Below are 20,709 nucleotides of genomic sequence, written 5' to 3'. Positions count from 1 at the left end.
GTCTATTGAAAAGCAGGGGAAGTTCATTTGCTCCCAGGTAGGCAGCGAAGGTGAGAATTGAATTGATCTGAAATGCTCTGAGAAATTGACCCTGAGGTCGTCTTCCTTCAAATTGGGCGCTGGGCTGGAAGTTTCTGTTCTTCTTCTACCTGCGTCCAGCAGCAGGGCCGAGTTGGGGTTTGTGATTATTTAAAAGGATCCTAATGCCGGGCTGACTCGGCCTCTGTAAAGTTAATCAACGCAGAGTCCCTGTGTTACCCATGGTGGTTGATTCAAGGGCTGGAGTCTACACTGCACAGTGGTGTGCCTCAGGCTTGCTTATGCTTCAAATGAGGTTCGTTCCTGATGTGCAGGAAATGGGGGAGAAACCTAATGTTAGGGGTCTTGCTGGGCTGAGTGTTTTGCATAGAAAAGAATTTTCTGTTTATTTTCCCTACTTTTTTTCTTCTTTACTCTCTCTCTCTCTCTTTTCATGGAGCAATTGGGATTCTTTCACATCATTTTAAGGTGCTCATTGTACCTTGAGCAGGCTGGACCATGAGCTGCCTCTGGGAAGGCGCTTAAGTTCACTGGCAGGGATGCTTGACACAGCTGGCCTCTCAGCAGCGACGGAGCCAACAGAGGTTAGAAATCTCCTTCCCCGCAGTGGACCTTTGTGACCCAGCCTAAGACTTGCTTTATGAGGCTTTGCGTCTGTGCCCCTCATGCACTTGAAGTTCTGTGCCAACAGTTGAAGGCTGTTTGTTGAATTGTTATTATATTTTTCCCCCCAGACTTTTCGTATCTTCTTTTTCTTTTTCTCCTTTTCAAGCTCTGAGCAGTTTTTTTTTTTTTTTTTTTTTTGCCATGGTCTAGAACAATAAGAAACTAAAGTGCATGGGCTATCACCAGCTTTATCAAGGCGTTTATAGGGTTGAGTCTGGCTTTGCCCTCCTAGAGCAAGAGGGTACAGGATGGGAACAGGATTTCTCTCACTCCTTCTGAGAAGGAGACACACCCTATGTTCAGAGCCCTTTGACATCTCATTCTTTCCCTAGATCCATCACCTCCCCACCTGCTCAATATTCTCTGATCCAAAAGAACCACTGCATCAGAACTTCCATTTCTGCAGCTTTCAAAGTCCAGTACCTGCTCAGGTGAGGGTGGTAAAGTGGTGGCTAAGCATGTGAAGTGCTCAGACATTCCTCCAACTTGCTCCACTGGCAGTTGGGGAGCCTAGTTATTTAGAGTGTTAGATCTGTTTGCTCTGATCTCTACTTGCTTGGTAACCCCTCATCCAAGGGCAAAGAAGGAATGTGGTCATGAAATACCGCAAGGTCTGTGCTATAAATCACCCCTACAGATTTGTGGGCAAATAATGCACCCAGATCCCGAACTGGGCCGTAGGATTAGAGTTGGAGAGTGCAGGCCTTGACCCTGGAAGAAAAGCACAGGGCACAACTTGGCTCCTTCCTGAGAGTGGGAAGTTGTACAGAGGCGTCATGAAATGTCACCCTGTTCTGGAGAAGGAAAAAATAAGGAAGGATTTGTTTTTCGTTTTTTCCTCCTATTTTGTTTGAGTCAGCTGGTGTTAATAATGAAACGCCATCCCCGTTGCTGAGAAGCTTTTTCTAAGGCATGGGTGGGGAGCAGGGTGGGCGTCTGGTTCCTGCAAGGGGTTTCTGGCTGTCTCCACTCAACATTTTACAGTGTCATTCATGTAACTGTGCACCAGCATCGTTTTCTTCCACAATAAAAAGGCACCTTCCTATCATTGCACCATTAACCCAGGGGATTTTCACTTTAGCAAAGATGGGATCCTAGCACGTGATTTCATTGTAAATTCGGCAGAAGTTATTCTCAGAGCCATTGAGGATGCAGTTATTCTGAGAATGTCTTTTTTTTTTTTTTTTACTATTTCTTTAAAATTTAATTGGGATCAGGCCACTAGGTGCTTCTGACTCCAAGGTTTCTTTTTCCTTTTCTTTCTTTCTTGTGTTATTTTTGCTATTTTGTTATGCTTTATTGCAAGCTGCAATAAAGAGACTTGTAATTTATAATCAAAGTTTGGTATAGTTAAGCTAAACTGTAAAATCCCACCTTGGGGTTTTGCTCATAAAATAAATATTAAAAAAATATATAGCAATGAGTCCTGTACACTAGCGGCAATGTCAGTGCACATTGGTGTTTGTAGATATATATGGAAGGAGTTTGTTTCAGGGTCTGTTAAAGCTGATTCTGAAAAAGCATCTTCTGATCCCACGACTCCTAAACATCCAAGTAAGAGGACACACTGCTGAGAACTTCTAATCTGCTACTTAGACTCCATTTGTAATGCACATTACCTTGTGTCTTCAGTTGTATACGTGTGTACCGAAGGGTCAGGACATGCATGCTAGAATTCTCTGGAAGCTGTAGTACTCCTTAGCTTGGAAGACTTTTTTTCTTTCCTTTTCCCCCTAACAAGGAAGCTCATTTAGAAAGAAATGTTTATGTGAAGTGCTTGTCAGTTGGCATTTTTACTGGTTTGCTAACCCAAAGGTAAAATATAAAGCCTTGGCTTTTCCTGGCTGGCTTGTTGTTACTAGAAGGGTCCCTCCCTTGTTAGCTTGATAAATAATTTTACTAGAGGGACTCTGCTGTGTTTTTATGCTGGCTGTCTATTTTCTGCTTGCTGCAAATAAATTTCCGTACTCAGAGGGCACTAAAACTCCAAACACATGGTATTTTCCCACTTTGCTGCTGGTCTCCTGAAATATTTATTCCATCTAGTGTTTTTAATTAATTCTTTAAAGGAAAAAACATAATTCGTAATTAATATCCAACCAAAATTATTTACTTATTTGCTTAGACCTTCGGGTTCAAATGTGGAAGGGCAGTTTAGGGGAGGGCTTCCTGTCAAACTCAGCCTGATTTCTGTCAAGTGAGAGGCAAGTGTGATTTACTGGGCGACCTAAAGTTTTCTCATTCCATTTTTCCTTGTCTGTCTTCCCAAGTTTAAATATTAAGCTGTTAATATGAGAAATGAACAGGGCTATAGAATTCTATCTAGAAACAAGGCGCCGAACAATAAAATCTTTAAGGGTGGAAAAGGATACATGCTGTGAAACTGGAGAGGAAATTGATCATAAGTATCAGTGAAAATATTGACATCCACCTGAGTCCCAGGTATTTAGTCCTGGCATTGACGAGCAGTGAGAGGGTCTTGGTGTGGCTCTCCGGAAAAATGGGTCCCTGGCCTGAGCCTCGACACACACACCCCAAAACATTGCAGTGCAACAAAATGTTGTCTATAAGTTACAAACACAATGGCCATACCACATTAGAGGCACACGGTGTCGTGTGTAATGAAGGACGGAATTTATGAATGTTAGTAAAACGAAATCATTTTACGTTAATGCCAGGTTATCTCATTCATTGAAATTTATTTCTAGAGAAGACGTTCTACTGGTTATTTGCTATCTGTTACTTGTTTATTAGCAGGGTTTTATGTTCTGAAATTGGAATATATATATATATATATATATATATATATATATATATATATATATTTTACAAAGGTACCAGAGACATAAATTTGCAACTGGAGTGTAGGCACGTGTAACCGGCGTCACGGGTATTGGAGAGTCTGAGTGAGTGATTATCTGGAGCTCAGGTTTTTGCAAAGATTACCCAAATGAAGAGGAAAACATAGAAAAGGGGTTTCCTGAGTGAGTCATGGGGATCCAGTCACAATTTAGAACATTTCTTGGGTTTTGGACTCTAATATTCATTCAAAAATTTTTACTACAGGTTTATTTTTTCTCTAACTTTGAAAGTATAGAGACTATTATGAGAATCAAGAACATTTTTTTTTTGTATTTAAAGGAGAGTTGGTATTTAGCTTTCTCTGGTCTCTTGGGGACAGCACCAGTTTGTCAGGAGTTAGAGAAAACTTCCTTGGAGTTGAGGACAAGGGTGTTCTGCCCAGTCTTGCCCTTCAGAGGTCGTCCAAAGCTGCGTAGGCTTGAGATCCAGCTACTCTGGGTATTGGGTCTTTCTTAGGAGCCAACACCTGTGCCATCTTTGATCCTTAAATCAACCATATGGGCAGGTATTTTAATCTCCTCTATTCAGTTGAGGAAACTCAGGCACAAAAGCAATGAAGGTGACACTGGACCCTACACAACAGTTATGCAGGTGTTTCTAAATAGACACCAGCTGCCCCTGTCCTGCCCAGTCTGTCCCTCACTCCACCATTGCACACCCCATTGGTAACCTCCACGTGTGCAGTGGGAGCCCAGGGACCCCTTCCTGCCTGGTCATCTCCATCTGCGTGGGGTCAAGTGAAGCCAGAATAAAACATGAATCCTCTGAGCCGTGTCTGGAGGACAGGAGCCGTGACCGCTCACAGTCTCCATCCCAAGGGCTCTTCCAGCTCTAAAAGCAAATGATCCCATGGTTGGATTTTGGTAGGTAATGGAGCCAACTTTCTCTACTCAAAAAATAAAGATTGTCATTTCAAACACATTTAAAAAATAATAGATGGTACATTTCCTTAATACCTTGTAATGTGTAAAGTGTCAGGTGCACAATTGGCACTCAGGAAATTGCTGGATAGTGAAGATAAATCCACATTAAATCACTCCAGCGAAAGCCCCATCTAATAAAAAGTTGTCAGCAAAATCCGAAGTAGCACTGAAAAGAACACAGAGTTTCCACATCTGTAAGATAGGGGTAGTCCCTCAAAGGCCTGTGCAAAGGATTAAATATGATAATGTATGTAAAGCACCTGAGTTAAATATGATAATGTATGTAAAGCACCTGGCACAGGGTAAACACCCTGCCATGCTTGACCATGGACAGTGTTATATAGGATGAAAATTTGACCTTGACCTTGCAAGCTGTGGTTTGTGTTAGAATAACTTTGCTGTTATGATATTGGACTTCCCCCCTCTGCTTTAAAATAAATGTTTTCAAAATTGAAAAATTGAGAACAATAGTTTATATCTATTATTACTCTTAAAAAAAGAGGTAATAGAGCTATTGTCTGCTTTACTTTTTATCCCTGAAAAAATGAAAAGGCCAGGTGGGGGGATTGCTATGCTTTGAGGACTTTTGTGGCCAGTGATTTGGAGAAATTATGGATTAAAGTTAAACATGTAATTTTGGTATCGTCACCTCAGAGCCTTTATATGCTAATGTGTATATCGTGTGTGTGTGTGTGTGTGTGTGTGTGTGTGTTGTACCAACACAAAGGGTGCCTGATATTTTCCAAATTTATGTGAGTGTAGGAATTGTTCTTTAGTTAACCATCTCGCGGAAAGTAGCTTTGTGTGGGGATAGGTTTTTAAAAAATAGTTGCTTAAAGTATTGAAGTTCTTATTATTGTCTTTAGCACTGAAGAACTCTTTCATTAGTCTTCCCCTGTACCCTATGTTCTGAATGATTCATCTGTCTTTCTAAGTATTCGTTTTGTTTATCGGATCAGCATGATCCCATGACGTGTGTTCCAGAGAAGAGAGCAGTCATGGGGTGATCCTGTGTGTCACAGCAATGGGAACAGCTCATGGCTCCCCATAGGATTTCAGGAGCCCTGTTTGGGATCCTCTGCTCTGATACAAACCCTGGATGAGCCATCCAAGACATCAGAGCTACTGTAAGGAGTGTTTTAATTTCCTAGGGCTTTGCCCGGGGATTCTTTAGAAACTGCGTTGAGGTTTCTGTACCTTTGTTATAGGGATAAAGGTGTCTATTATGAATATGAAATAAAACCTGGTATGGAGGAGAAACAGGGATAGAGTCCATTCTACGTCCCTCTTTCCTCCCGTCTTTCGTTTGGCACATCTGCCGTTCTCCCTACAAACCCAGCTCAGCATACCCTCAATTCCCACCTTCTCCCCTGCCTGGGCCCCACGGGAAACATGGCCTTTCCTCCGAAGTTCCACGCACAGGTTGGTTGGAGGTTTTAAATTCCAGTTGTCTGCAGAGATAGAGGTTCACTCACTCTCATCCATTCAGCAGTGGCTTGGGGTGGGTCCTCACGGCCAGCTGCCTGCCTGCCCAGTCAGATTTTCTGAGAACGGGGTTGAACTAGACTCCTGCTCTGGTTAGTTTCCAACACAGGGGAGGGAAAGGGGTACCTGAGACTCATCTGCATTTCTTTTGGAGACAGCAATGAGAGGGCTTGAGGCATGTCTAATCCTAAGCAGGTCTCTGATCCTAGACCATGGTGGTCAGCCTGGGGTCTTCTGGTGTATGGGTGTGGGGGTTGAAAAACATTTACATCCTGCCCCAGAACAAGTAAATCAGAACCTTTGGGGGTGGATGGTGCTCAGGCATCAGTATTTTTAATTTTTAAGCAATTCTCAGAAATTCAAATGTACAACCAGGCCAGAGAACTCCTGGAGAAGGGTCCAAGGGACATGGTAAATAAAGGAGCTGCCGGTGATATTCCCACATTTTAATCCCATGTCTGCCGACTCAGCGTTTCCCCGGTCAGTTTAAAATGGAGAGGGATGAACAATTGCTTTGTTTCTCCCCTCATTCTCTGGCCTTCCCAGTGCTCTATTAACATCAATCTATACTTTATAAGCAGTTGGATAAGGAACCCCCAGAAAGGAAACAGGAATCGGAAGCCTCAGCTTTAAGCCTGTCTTGGCACTAAGCAGCCCTTGGGACCTGAGTGGGTCACAGTCCCCTGATTTCCTTCCTGAGTCTCCTTCTTCTCTTTCGCAAAATGGGTCAAGTGATTGAAAATCAAAAAACCTTTGCTGTGTCTACACAGTCAGCTCACCCATCATCCTTCCCAGACCCAGTGTGTGAGCCACGGGATCTACAATGGATTTGAGCTGGTAGAACGGCTAATTTTAACAGTGTAATTTTTCAAAAAATTTTCTGCATACAAAGGAGAATAATGTATTTAGCTTTCAAGTTACAAGGATAGATGTATTCCTGAATTATGCGTACAGTCTTCTGTGGATTCAAAAGAGATATTTATATTATTTGTCATCATTATCCTCAGGTGCTTATGTGGCATGCAGCCGGGTTGTAGCAGAAACGGGAGCAAGGGAAAATGACCCCTGCTCCTGTTAACCAAGAGGCTGGATCACACATAGATTCTCAGGCACATCGATTCTCCACTAAAGCACTGTGTTAAGCCACAAAAATAATGGACCTTTGTTGAGGACACTCGTGACCTACCTAGTGAGACAACCGTACCCTGAGTTTCTTCTCTCCTCTTGGACACTGTGCACCGTGGGCACAGAGTTCACACCTCATATATTCTTGTGTCCAGCTCAACCCCATATCAGCGAGTGGCATGTAGTAGTTATCTCAAAAACTTTCCAGAAAGCTCAGGGTGCACGTGGATGAGCAATTAGGAACACAGACCAGCAAACCAGCCGCTGATCAGAGCCCGCAAAATTTGCGAAATGCCAAAGAGAATGGCTTTTCAATCTGTCAAAATTAGAAATCATTCTTTTAATCTTCTCCCAACTTTTCAAAAAGACCCCTCTCCTGTCACTTTCTGGTCACTGTTGTGGCTACATTTCCTTTCCTGGACAGCTTGCTAAGCGCCCTCCGCACTAGGGCTCTTTCTGAACGTCCTCTTTTGGAGATCTATTGAAAATGGATCTTTTGAAAATGCACCTTTTCTCTGATGGGTTTGCCTCTGAGTTGTGACGATTTAAGGGTTTTAAGATCCAATTCCACCAACACTGTGCACCACCTATAGCACCCAAATGAACTTGGCAGTGGGGCTTTAGATGACACCGACGGGTCACTTAGGTGTCGAGGAGGAAGGATTACCCTGAGCATGGACCAAGATGGAGAAACTGTGGCCAGGTGGAGAAGAAATTGGAAGGCCAGGACAAGGAGGGGAGGGAAGGGAAGCCTTTGTGACAGAAGAGAGGAGTGAGCCACTGTGACCGCGCCCTGGGATAGAGCACGATGCCCCTTTCTTAAACCCTTTCTGCCCAGAATTCATTTTCCAAGGGGGAAGCCATCTCGGCAGCCCCTCTGCTCATTCCACCTGTCTCTGCTCCACACTCTCCAGCAGGTAAAAGGGGCCAAGGTGGTTCATTAAGGCCAGTGGGGCTCATTGAGCTGAGCCAGCTCCTCTGGCTCTTTTCCTTTTCCCATATCATCTGCATTGTCACAGCCCACAGTATTGGGGGGAAGAAAGGGAGGGGCATTTTTTCAAAGAACTACAAGGGGATTTGGTCACATGTCTGCCATTAACATCAATCGCAGACGCAGGGCAAAAATGCCTGGCACGTTGCTACACACGCCTCTTTGAAAAAATGTCCCCTCTGGTGTTGCTACCAGACTCCCTTCCACTGATGCAGGATTTGGGGGCTTTGAAGTCGGTTGTGGAAATTTCACTGCTTTCTTTGACTCCAGCAAATTGCTCCAAAATGCTACAAATGTAAAAAAGACTAAGAAAGCTTTAGCAGCAGCTTAGAGGTGGAATCCCCTTAAGCCATTGACAGAAAAATGTGTTTCTTCTTTCGGTTTTTAATTTGTGAGTTATATCTTAAAATACAGCAATGCAGTCATAGCCCTTCTCTCTGGAGGAGAAAAAATGAAGAGAGAGTCCCATGGCAGGTAGGCAGCACAGGCAGAGGGTCTGTAGTTCTACTTCTTTGACCTTTTGTTGCATTTTGGGGGAGATAGTGAGTAGGGCAGGGCCCCCTGCAGAGAAATTATGTAAAACAACAGGAGGCCGAGTGTTTCCAGCCTGAATCTGGATGCAACTGGGGGTTGAGACATTGGTGATACGGAGCCTGGAAATTCCAGAGACCCTTGCTGCAGGGACCCAGCAGAGGACAGCAAGGGGGGTCCACACCCACTGCTTTGGGTCCAGGGGCAGTGGTTCCTGGCAGTTAAAACTTTTGTTTCAGCAGTTTCCATTTTGGCAGGGAGATCATTGAACTGTGATGCGTTGTTGAAAATCTCCCGGAAGTTCTTTCACTCCTGTAGTCTTCTCACACTCCATCAGGTTAGAGAGAAATACAGTGTGGTGGAAATGACCGCTAGCAGCTCCCCCGGCTTCAGTTACCGCCTCCATAAATTTAAGGATGTAGCGCGAATCAGAGGCTTTCAAACTCATTTTATTTTGTTTTGTTTCAGCAGAGGAGCCATTTGTAAAATGAAAGTTTATGTGGGATCACTATATAAAATAGAAACAGAAAGCTGCTGAGGTTAGAGTGGGTCCTCCAAATCCTGGCCCTCCTCCCTCCCCTGGGTCTCCCTGGGCTCCAGGTCAATGAAGCCCAGTTTGAATACCTTTGGGGAATGGTTCTCTCTAAGGGACTATTCTCTGAGTCAGTCTTTGATGCAGGAAAGGACCACTTTGTTTTCTGGAAATTCAGGTGAAGCGGCTTCCACGGTCCTCAATGCCACACCTTCCTAGGCTGGTGGCTTTGGCAAAGTCACTTCCCCTCTCTAGGTCCTTGTGTCCCTAACTTTCAGATGGGGATGCTAAAGCCAGCCTTCTGGAATTCTCTGCAGGTTAACCAACCAGCTGGGTGGCATTTATTAAGTGCCCATTTCTACTGTCTATTCCCATTATCACTCAGGTGACAGCGGAAGTGTCCAGCAACAACTATGACTTCTCGGTTCAAAAACACCAAGGATTTTTGTTCTCCGGACTCAAGGGAACCGTATGGTCTGTTTGAGAAAGGCTGACTGCTCCCTTCTTTTTACCTGTCTGTCCCTTATCTTCTGCCTGTCACCTGCCACTCTGGAAAGGCATTTTTTTTTGTTATTGTTCCATTCTAGATGTGATCCAGTGTTCTACTTTTTCTCCCCTGTGCTTAGGGTTTAACAATAGGGCCTTGCACAGAATGCATTCCCAGTAAATGTTTGCTAGTTTCCTGCCCGTGGTGTGCCAGAGCCTGTGTCTCTGACTTGCAGGAGCCAATGGTGTGTTTATTTTCCCAATTCCACATTCAGGGACTGATATTGGCAGTGTGCAATGAGCCGCGGTGGGTGGGATGCTTGCAGGGGGGGATGCCGGTGCTCTAACATCAGAGGTCCCTTCCACACTCCTGCCCACCTGGAGAGCTCCGTCCAAGCACTTACTGCACACCTGCAGCATCAGAAGCTATGTGATAAACTCGGTAAACAGAAAAGTGCCAAACACACAGCAATATTGCTGCTCTGATGGGAAACGCAAGAATGGAGAAGTGGGAGAATGTGGTAGGCTGGAGGCATCAAAGAAGGATTTCAGGAAAAGGGGAGGTGATAGGCACCTGGGAAGAAGGGACAGAATGTTCCGGGCTGTGGGAACAGGAAAGGAGGGAAACAGAGCCAGGTTAATAAGTGAATGACTCTAGAATTTGAAAGGTGAGGAGATAGGCTTGCCAAGGGCTGAGGAGGGACAGAGCAGAGCAGGTCAGTTATGGAAGGCAAGGGCTGGAGGGAGGGATTGGGTGAGGCAGCGCCCTGACGATGGATGCTCAGGTATTATTAAAGGAAAGGTTGGATTCCGTTGCCACCCACAGTGAGGACGCCTTGCCTTACAGACACATCCAGGATAATGAGAAACAGGAAGCTGCCACATTTAGTGGCTGCCGTGGAGTTGGTGCAGTCCAACTAAGTAGCTTCCCCAAACTTTAGAAATTTAGATAAGTCAATGCAAAAGGATACAAATATAATAATAATAATAATAACAGCAGCTAGGTTTTATGATTTGGGTTTGAGATTGACAGCAAAGGAGACCACTGTGAGGTCCTTGCTGCATCAATGCAAGACCTGAACCGATGTGTCACAGACATCCTTGATGGTTTCTATTTGGCCTATTGGATTTGGACCAGCACCTCCCTGAGAACCTGGGGCAACACTTTCTAGGCTGGTGCTTCTCAACTTTGGCCACTCGTGAGGTCATCAAAAGCTTTCAAAATCGCAGTGCCTGTGCCCAGCCTTGATGAATTAAGTAAGAATCTCAGGGTGATGCCCAGGAACCCCTGTTTTCGGGTTCCCCAAGAGACTCTAATGCACAGCTGAGAACCACTAACTGCAATAAGGAGCTGATTGTCCCTCTTCAGTGAGGACCTGAATCGCTTAGCTATTTGATTCCACCCCCAGTGTGTCTGATTCAGGTGGCCTGGGGCAGGGGCCTGAGAATGTATACTTTCTAACCAGTCCCCAGGGGATTCAGGAACAGGGATCACACTTCAGCACTGGAGATGTGCTGTCCTAAGATAGTTATAGTGACATTTGGAAAGCAATCTAATGGAGGGATCAGGTAGACCAGATACCTTCCCAGCTCCTGCATGACCTCCACCTGTGGTCATGCAGTGGGATTCCCCTGGCTTCCCAGGGGACATTAGGCAACATCTGGAGATGTTTTTGATTGTCATTTCTTGGCAGAAGGGTACTATGGGTTGAAGCTGGGGATGCTGCTCAACACCCTGCCATGCCCAGAGCGGCTCTCACCACAGTCCACAGTCCACAATCCAGCCCTGAATGTCAGCCAGGTTAAGGTGGAGACACTGGGTTTAACCTCTCTGAGACTGTTCTGGGGGAAAGTGAGACTTGCTTTTCTAGTGTGTTGCTAAGAATGAATGGGAGCCTACTGCAGCAGTACCCCAGGCAGGAAGTGCTCAGGGAGGGGTGAGTGGTTGTTCTTCATCTCCCAGCTGTGAACCTGCAGGACAGACCTGTCTCCTTCGTGGGCTTTTGTTCTCATCTGCAAAGTGGGTGCTTCCATAGGCCAACCCTGTGCAGAGATGAAAGGAGAAAATCCTAAAACCCCCTGGAAGAGCTCAGTCAACACTCTCTGGGGCCATCGCTCTCTGTTGTTTCTGTGCACAGACCTTGATAGTGAGGGCTGGCTCAGAGAGGCTACGATGTTGACTTAACTGCTATTCGATTTGTAGGTCTGTTAAAGAGGTGGGAAGACAGCAGTTTCTAGTTTCCAGGTAGCCAGGACTCAGGGACGGCGACAGCAGGAACAAGCAAGCTCTTCGCCTGCCAGGCCAGATCCGAGACGCAGAGCCAGATGCCATCTCTGCCTGTGCACAGCTGCTCGTGGCTGCAGGGGAACCTGGCGTTTGGTGTTTGCCTGTATTTGAAACCTTAGCCAAGGTTTGTTTTCACGAGAATTTGGTGAAGCAAAATGTTGCGGAGACGAAACACCTCGGGGACCCACATCCCGTGAGATAGATGTGTGTCAAGGCCATACCTCAGGATGGCTCCCCCAGGACTGTCCATTTTCCAGATGGAGCAGGAATTTGAACCCTGGACTGTCGGACTCCAAAGCTTGGTCTCTTAGCCAGTCTATGGTTCAAGATACGAGTTACAACAGGAGCCCAGAGGAGGACACCGGGGACTACCAGGGAAAATTCACAGACACCAGGTCCTCAGCCTGCTGTGCTGCGCTCCCAGTGGAACCACAGCCTCAGAGGCAAACTGTCCTTCCTCTAATCTGCCCACAAGATGGATTTTAGCAACTGGCTTTTATTGAGAAACTGGCTTCCTCTTCCCCCACCTTCAACATTCGAAAACAGATTGTCTTCTTTACTGTAGTTCATTTTGCTTTCCGAGGTGATTAATGAATTAAAGATGCAGTGCATTTATTCTTTTGCCTGATTACCATTCTGTAATAAATCTAAGCTCTGGAGTCTTGTCGATAGAAGAAGGCCAACCTGCCTCTTTGGAAAAGAAAGGTTTGTATGTTAAGCTTAATTTCCAGTTTTCCAGCACAGGAGAAGGGGATTCACATTTGGTGCCTTATAAAACTAAGTGGGAAGCTTCAAGATTCTGTTTCTGGGGACAGGAGGGATTTTGAACACACCTCCCTGGACATGGGAAGGCCTGCTGCCTGGTAGATGGGATTTATTTGTCAGGATTGAGCCATTTATGGATGGGAGGAAAGTGACATGGGAGGCTTTGTCCCAGCCCTGCACCATCGTTCTGTCCATTTAGAATGGTGTCCTCTGTAGAGCTTCCCTACTACATTTTTCAAAAGGCCTTTTGCCTCCTGATGAGCAGCGGCTGAGGACCCTTACGAGTCTCTTCAGGTCTAAGAATTCAGGGCAGTTAGATGCAAAGTGAGGGTGGCCACTAACATGGGTAGCTTTGTACTTTGCTCTTGGACAGGGATAATACGGTCCATACTGAAGCAGGTGAGAGCCTGGTGTGATGGGATGCCTGGGCAGGATCCGCCATCTGCAGGTGCCTTGTTCCGATGCCACCATTAGGTAGGCAAGATGCGCCTGTGACTTCTTCCTCTCGTGAAGCAGGGTGCCTCCCTCTCCTGACCCCATGCATCACTTGCTGGTCTTGAAACAGGGAGGGCTTGAGGCCATGAGCCATGGCACCTGACCCTTGCTCCTGACCAGCCCAGGCCCCTCTTTTCCTTCTCTCAACTTTCATGGCCTTTTGTAACTGTGTACTTCCTGTGAGATTCAGGAGCTAAATGTCTCCCCGATGCTGGACTAAAAGCTCCATGAAGTCGGACCTGTGTTCTTTCCTACTGGCCAGGGCTTGTCATGGTATCTCTAAAGGCAGAGTGTTGGCGCTTAATGGATCCCGGTGGGCATGTGTGTTTGAAAAACAATAAGCAGACTACCCACAGAGATTTTCACCTGCCTGAACATCAGAACCGACTGAGTTAGTTTTTAACACGCAAACCTAGGGCCTGAGAGGCAAGAGGAACTGGAGGGCCCCAGGCGGGATCCGTCTCAACTGGGTAGTATATGACCTGGAGTTTGTCAGACTTGCAGTCCAATCCGTTTCTAGCTGTGTGACCTGAGGGCCAGTGTCTCTACTTCTCAGAACATCAGTTTCCTCATCTATAAAATGGGAGGGGAATCCTGCACACTTTGGGGGATTTCAGAATATTTTCAGTCCTTCGGGGAAGTGCTGTGAGCACACGTGGGCTTGCTAAGGCTGGGTCGCCATGTTATAGAGAGGTGCTGGCATCTTTTCTGTAAAAGGTCATCAGGTGGTAAGTAATTTAAGTTTTGTGGGTTTTCATGTGTGAACATACCGGGCTGTGTTCTGATAAGGTTTTCTTCCCCCCCCCCCATAAAAACAGGTAGGGACTAGAATTAGCTCCCATGGGCCACAGCCAATATAGAAGACAGTAATAGGGTATTTGGGGTCTTTAGAGATAGAAAATTTGACTCTGAATGGTGTGAATGATTTATAATCTCCTCTAAGAAGTTCCAGAACAATACGAGGTTTTGATTTCCATGTTCATGATGGAAGAAGTACGCTCTCTCTTCTTTCTATCCACACTGTTCGCGGGCTTGGGATATAGGATGAGGTGGGGCTCCAGGGCCAGGCGTTCCCACAAGCCCAACCCAAGGCAGAAGAGTGCCCAGCAACACTTCATCCCTCCGTCAGTGCAAGGAGAGCGTTTCAGAAGTGGATTCCCACATGCCTCAGCAGCTGCAGGCCATCCCTTCTCCCTCATGGTGGGTGCTCGTCCTGGGACTAACCACCATGGCTTTAGCCTGATCAAGATGCACCTCACAGAGGCCCCAGAGCTGGCGTCTGCTAGGCTTCCTGGGAACCGTGTCGCCTGCGCACACCTGATCAAAATCTTGACTTTCTGAGCAGAGAAGATGGGCATGTGGAAGGGCTGTCGGCTGGCACCGCTGCTTCCTCCTCCCCAGGTTGTCATATGGGTGGAGGGGGCCACTGTAGGTGGCTGCACTTTGTGAACAGTGGGGGCTTCTTCAGAACCCGCCGTCAGGGCAGTTATGAGTCTCACAGAGACTATTTCTACATACCTGATCCATTGCTAATTCCCTTGCCTATGTTGGGTTTGGCTTTGACATTGGTGACCTTAGTCCTGTGCATTGCTCTCTCACTTTTCTTTCCCATAATTCCTCCTCCCTCCTCCCCTGCAACCAGCCGAACGAACCTGCCGGGGAACAGGTGGAAGAAGTCTTCCCACACGCCCGCATGCTTCCCAGGACCAGTGAATTCTCTTCCCAGCTTCTCTGGAACAAAACAACAACGGAAACCCCTGCAGAAGTGAAGGGGACAGTGGCCACCCTACAGGACCTGCATTTGCTTACCCAGTATCCCTGGAGGCCTGAGGGGGGGGGGCGGTGGCCCTGTGGAGGGGATCTTGAAAGCAGGGTTAGTTCCACTTGAAAGGCACCCCACCTTCCAGGAAGGCTCTCTCTCTTTGCCTTTGAAATACATGGAATTGTAAACTAGATTAAGAAGAAACTTCGATTCTGAGATAACCGTTTGGAGGTGGCTTTACTAATATCCCCAGATGGTTCTGCTCCGAGGAGTCTGGATAACACATTCTGGTTGTGAAACTCACAGGGAGCAAAGGCTCTCTCCTTCCCCAGCATTACTCGGGGTGAAAGGAACTAGACAGGACACCTCCTCAGGTCATCTGGGTAGCCAGACCCACGCCTGGCCTGCTTGTTTAATGCCAGTTGTCTATTAAAACATCTAGAGCCATCCGGTAAGAGACAACACGAGCCACATTTTCAATCTTAAACTCACTAACAGCCCCTCTTAGGAAAGTAAAATGAGACAGTGAAATGATTTTCAACATTGCTTTAAACTCATTAAACCAAAAGGATCGTATCAATGCATACTCGATATAAAAGGTAGTCATGAGATACTTCACAAACATCATTTCTGTGCCAAGTCTTTGAACTTTGACATAGATCTCAATTGGATGTGCCCTTCAACAATGTGAAACCCGGTCTGACCAAAACAGTGAGGGGGAAATTACCCTGCTTCCGTCTCTCAGTGTAAGGCAGAGAGGATCAAGTAAAATGAGTGATTCGGTTCTTCAGGCACTGACCACATGTCCAGGATTTGGTAGCCACAGGCAACCACGGACAGTGTGCTAAGCCCTGGCGTTTGGGAGTTAACGAGTCGTCTGGTGGAAACCTTCTACCCACTAGTTGGAACCTGAGCTCTGCCTGGTGTCTAGAGGGTCTAGTGCCTCGTGGACACTGGCTTCAGTGTGTGGACATCCACCCAAGAGTGAGCCCCACTGTTGGCCTGCACAGTACATACACCTCGCACCGACCCTGCACACAGTGGGGACTTCATATTTGCTGAGTGGGTGGATGGACAGGAGAAGAGACAAGTGGGAAAATCTCTATCTGGTAGAAAGGTGTAAACTGAAAACAGGAGCCTGAAGAGTTGGGTCTTTGTTCAAAAGGAGGGAGGGATCTCATTTGCTTTCTGGACCTGGGGAGGGGACTGGACCCAGAGGGGCGAGGACGAAGGCCTCCTAGCCAGACCCTCAGCTTGCCTAGGATGACATTTCCTCCTCATCTTCCACTTATTCCTCCTCAAGGGCGTCCCAGGCAGAGCCCTGGAGAGCAGCTTCATGGTGAGCAAGGGGCCTTCCCCAGAGCATGGAGCCTTCAGAACGAGGTTAGGAAGGGCTCGATGCTTTGGCCTGGAGACCCAGGTCTACAGGTATCAGGAGTCCGCCTCCTTGGGACTGTGGCCAGGATGACTGAGGACATTCTGAGGTGTCCATTCCCATCCAGGCTGCGGACAGTGTGGAAAAGCTGTGAGCTTTGAGGGAGCCAAGGGAACCCATGTGCCCCCCACCTTGCAGCTTGGTTGGTGTAGGCCTTCGACAAATCGTTCTTGACAATGTCACCCGGGCCCTGGAGACCGGGCATGGACTGCTGTGACGGAGCGTGGTCAGGAGGTTAGCAGAGGTGGTGCTTGAGTTCAGCACTTCAGGGCCAGGGTTTGGCGTCCTGGGTTGGGGGGACGAGGTGGGAAAGGAAAGGCTTTCCAGGGACAGCAGGAAACGTGCTGAAGGCAGGAGGAGCTAAGCGCTGGCCAGGGCTGCTGTGAGCCCGGGGCCATGGCGACTCCTGTAGAGACTGGAGACACCGTTGTGTCCATTTCCAGCCCCTCACGGCTAGCGTGGTGTCTGCACACTTCAAACACACAACAACTCTGAGCCAATGAAGGCAAATGGTTACCATGATGAAGTCCTAGCTGGGGAGCCTCCTCTGTGAAGAACCCAATGGACCGCCTTCCCTCTTCTCCAGCCATCGGCTTTCATTGGGTTGTGTGGACCACCGCGCCAACTTTGGCTCTGGAGAACATTTTCTGCTCCTCTCCCTAAGGCAAGGTCCGTAATCGCATGTGTTTGCAGACAAAATGTCAAAACAGTTCAGGTTACTTTTTTGCGTGTGTGTGTGTGTGTGTCAGGACTCCACTGATTCAACCTACTGTGTTTTTCTACCCCCTATCCCATCCCAAATCTTTCTGGTCTCTCTGATTTAACCAGTAGGGTCTCCAAAGCTGTATGTGGCTTCAGAATTTCTTTGAAGAATACTGTTAACAGCGTAGACATGGGTAGAATCAAATAAATAAAAAAACCCCACCAAACCAAAAATAGCAATGCTGTAGGAGAACTTGGAGGCCCCAGGCTTGCTTCACCACATCTGCCCATCAGAGTGCCAGACAATAACGTGATACGATGGAGAGAAAGGAAAAGAGGCAGAGTGAAAATACAGCACCGTCAGCGTTTTCCATTTCCGTTGGCTTCTCCAATTTAAAAGGGGAATCATGTTGAACATCTTAATTAGGGATCGTAATGTACAACTTTTTTTTTTTATGAACATCTTGTAATTTACTCTTGAAGTAAATTATAGTCCATTTATCTGTAGTGACAAGTCAATAAAACAGTGGAGGGCCCAAGCTTTTCAATCACCTGATTATTTGTTTCTTTTTAAATTATTGAATGAGGGATCAGGGAAACAGGTAAAAGTACGTGACTTTTAAAATCCATCCCTTGCAGACTTCCCCTTGGGAAGATCCAGTCCAATTCTTGCCAAGTATCCTGTGTTTGGAATTTGCCACTGTTGAGGACAAAGAGTGGCTGGGGCCTTGCCCGTCTTGCGATGTGGACGGCCCCGGGTGATTGAAGTGGTGAACTGAACCCCCGCCAGCCCTTGGCGGCAGTTCATTGTAACGAGAGTGCCATGTCGGGTACTGGAACCTCAGTCCATCCTCAGTGGCTGGAACCAAGGGTCCCCTCGAGCTGTATTCTTGGTGGGGCAAGGCCAGTTTATAGCTAAGCAAACCACAGCCAATGTCCTTGGGCTCCACATTTGAGTTTCAAGAGTGATTCTGCGGTTTCAGAAATGACAATTAAATCAAAGTCCACAACCTCCAAAACAAACACAGGTTGGGGGATACTGATAGGGCACACCCTGCATGGGGGTTCTGTGGTGTTCCTGTAGGTTCAGAGAAGCACCCGTGTCCAGCCGAGAACTAACTAACTGTGGATGGATTGCTGGGCTTCAGGGAGATGATGCTGGAGGGCTACTTGATAAGCCCTCCAAATTAAGAAGCTTCCAGAAATCAGGAACCCCTGTTACAACCATGTAGGAGCCAGGTTGACAATCTTTGAGAGCCACAGGGAGGACATTCTTTTATTTTGTTGTCTCAAAGAAAGCCCCTGGACTCTTGGCCTTAACCACAGCTAAATGCTTGTGAGGGAGAAGGTGTGTCTGTCACTTAGCAGTGTATCCTTAGGGCCCAGAACTCTGTGCCCACTCTTCATGAAGAACCCCCAGTCCCACTTCTTCCAGGGACATAAGCTATCTCTGTGCCTCACTCTTTAGGTATAATGGAGTATGATTTGGTATAATTCACTCAAAGTGTGACCCAAACCTCCCTTCATCTCTTGAATGAGAAAATAAAGATAAAACTTTGTTCTAATATTGCTCTTTAATTCTAACCCAAATAAGTGCTGCACTATGATCACATGAAATGACAATCAGATCAGTACAGTTAGCCAAAGATGGTTACTGCTGGGCAATACCAAACCATGGCACTTCCTTGGAGGTGAACTGATAAACTAACCTTCTCTCCTTCCTTCCCTCCCTCCTCTGTCCTTCTCTCCCTCCTTCCTTTCTCATTTCCTAGTCTAACTTAAGCATAAATGGGCACGATTCCCTTTCACGCTCTTTCTGATGACCATTGTGCTAGTAAAATGGCCTCCACAGACCAAAACAACTCAGGAACAAGGCACTCCAGCTATAAGGCGTGCTGGTCACTTTCTGGCTTGCTCAGTCTGTTGCTCAAATTGCAGGACAGGGCCCTCATTTTGACCTTTGGGGGTGGGCAAGTGACACCAGATGCTTGCCCTGATCTGCTCCCCTGCAGCATCAGACACTCACTGCCTTTTCTTGAATCACCCTCTAGGCCTTGGCTTATGGATCACTTTGGTCATTTGACACTACTAGAGGGTGACCAGGGTCAACTCTAACATAGATCATCCCAATGGATGCTCACAACACCCAAAGACTTGGCCACCATTATCCTCTCGGCTCTGTAGATGAGGAAACAGCCTTAGAGGTTCTGACATGCCCAAGGCTACACAGTGGTACGTGGAGGGCTGGGGTACAATGGTAGAGAACAGCTAGTACCCACAGCCAAATCAGTCCTTATTTTTGGAGCTCTACCTTTGGGCTGACTCTACCGGTGGGTCTATTTCTTCTTGGTCATGGACAGAGCAGTTCTTCTCCCACTCTGCACCTGGGAGCCTAGAAAATTCTGCAACAAAACCATTGGCAAAGAGAAGCTCATTTTCTCCTCCTTCACCCTCAAACTGCTGATTTTGGCCATTGTCTAATTTTCTCCTCCAAAAATGGAAACTTCGGGAAATGACTTTGGCAGAAAAGTCTTGCTTAGCTCTTCCTCAGTAGCCCAGTGTCGATATAGCTGGCACTAGCAGTGGAATTGAATTTAGAAAAGAAAAGATCCTGGTGGTTGAAGCCTGTCAAAGTGAGGGTTGGCCAAAACGTTCTTGCATGTATATGAGGGTGGCAGAAGCCTGTGACGGAAAATCCCCAACCTAGCAGAGACTTACAGAGTACTTTGTGTTGGGCTCTGCCCTAAGCTCTTCATATATATTAAGCCCTATGGTGTGGTTATCATTAATTATTTCCATTTTCCAGATGAGTAAATTAAGGCATGGATCTAATCTATAGATTTCATAACTATAGTGGGAATGTGCCAATTGTTCTTGATTTGATGAATAAAAAGCAGAGATATTTCAGAAGCCTGCTCAAAGATCTACTTTACCCACTTAATCCTCACCTCACAATCTCTGTTATTATGTGGTTAATTTGGTCACAAAATATCACCAATTAATTTCTGTACTTCTTTAAGACTGAGTTCCACTGTGAGATCATCCAGTTTATAATCTCCTTCTGAAGGATTATTATTGTGGGTTCAGGCAATGATAACCAAGGACTTTGGAAGGCAGAAAATCAACATAACTCACTAAAATCAATATGCTAAACCAGATCATGGCAAACCTGTTGGACACCCAGGACATGCTTTGAAGAGGGAGCTGGAGCTAAGTGGTAAATTTTGCTATATTTATACCCTTGAGGTTATTAATATTTATGTTCTGTTTGATAGAAATACCTTCCATTGATGCAGCATTGTACATTTCTTCCCAACCCTGCAGTTAATAATATCATATTGGTAGATTAAATTCAGCCATTGTGGGTATATTTACACCACAGAAATCAGGAAACACTAAAAATGAGGGCTTTTTTTTTCCCTTGGGGAGGCTGATTGTTAAATGTTTACCAGCACACCACTGTTAGAGGTAAGAAGGGGTCAAAACCCAAAGATACTGAATGCATTCCAGAGATCTCAGACTGTAACCTATAGAGTATTGCTTCTTTTATTGACTCAAGTTTCTGAAAAATCCAGAGCCTGGGACAAACATTGAGCGCTGGTCCTTTATTAAGAAGTGCAGCC

General features: G+C 46.3%; 1 protein-coding gene across 7 annotated transcripts in view; it reads left to right on the top strand.

Annotated features, from left to right (window-relative positions):
* Positions 1-20,709, top strand: part of Maf (MAF bZIP transcription factor) — a 309,968-nt gene that overhangs the window by 17,742 nt on the left and 271,517 nt on the right. The window contains exon 3 of one of the 7 annotated variants that reach the window (XM_046435192.2): positions 11,844-12,542. The exons of the other annotated variants lie outside the window; for them this stretch is intronic. The gene's annotated coding sequence lies outside the window, so the exon portion shown is untranslated. Of the gene's footprint in view, positions 1-11,843; positions 12,543-20,709 lie in introns of those variants that run through there. 7 annotated transcript variants of the gene reach the window in all.

Source organism: Marmota monax, unplaced genomic scaffold (assembly GCF_021218885.2).
Source record: "Marmota monax isolate L192 unplaced genomic scaffold, Marmota_monax_Labrador192_F-V1.1 WCK01_AAM20220418_F8-fsc00024, whole genome shotgun sequence".
NCBI classification, from domain to species: domain Eukaryota; kingdom Metazoa; phylum Chordata; class Mammalia; order Rodentia; family Sciuridae; genus Marmota; species Marmota monax.
Note: the sequence above shows the minus strand (reverse complement) of the source record. Positions and strands in the feature narration are given on the sequence as shown.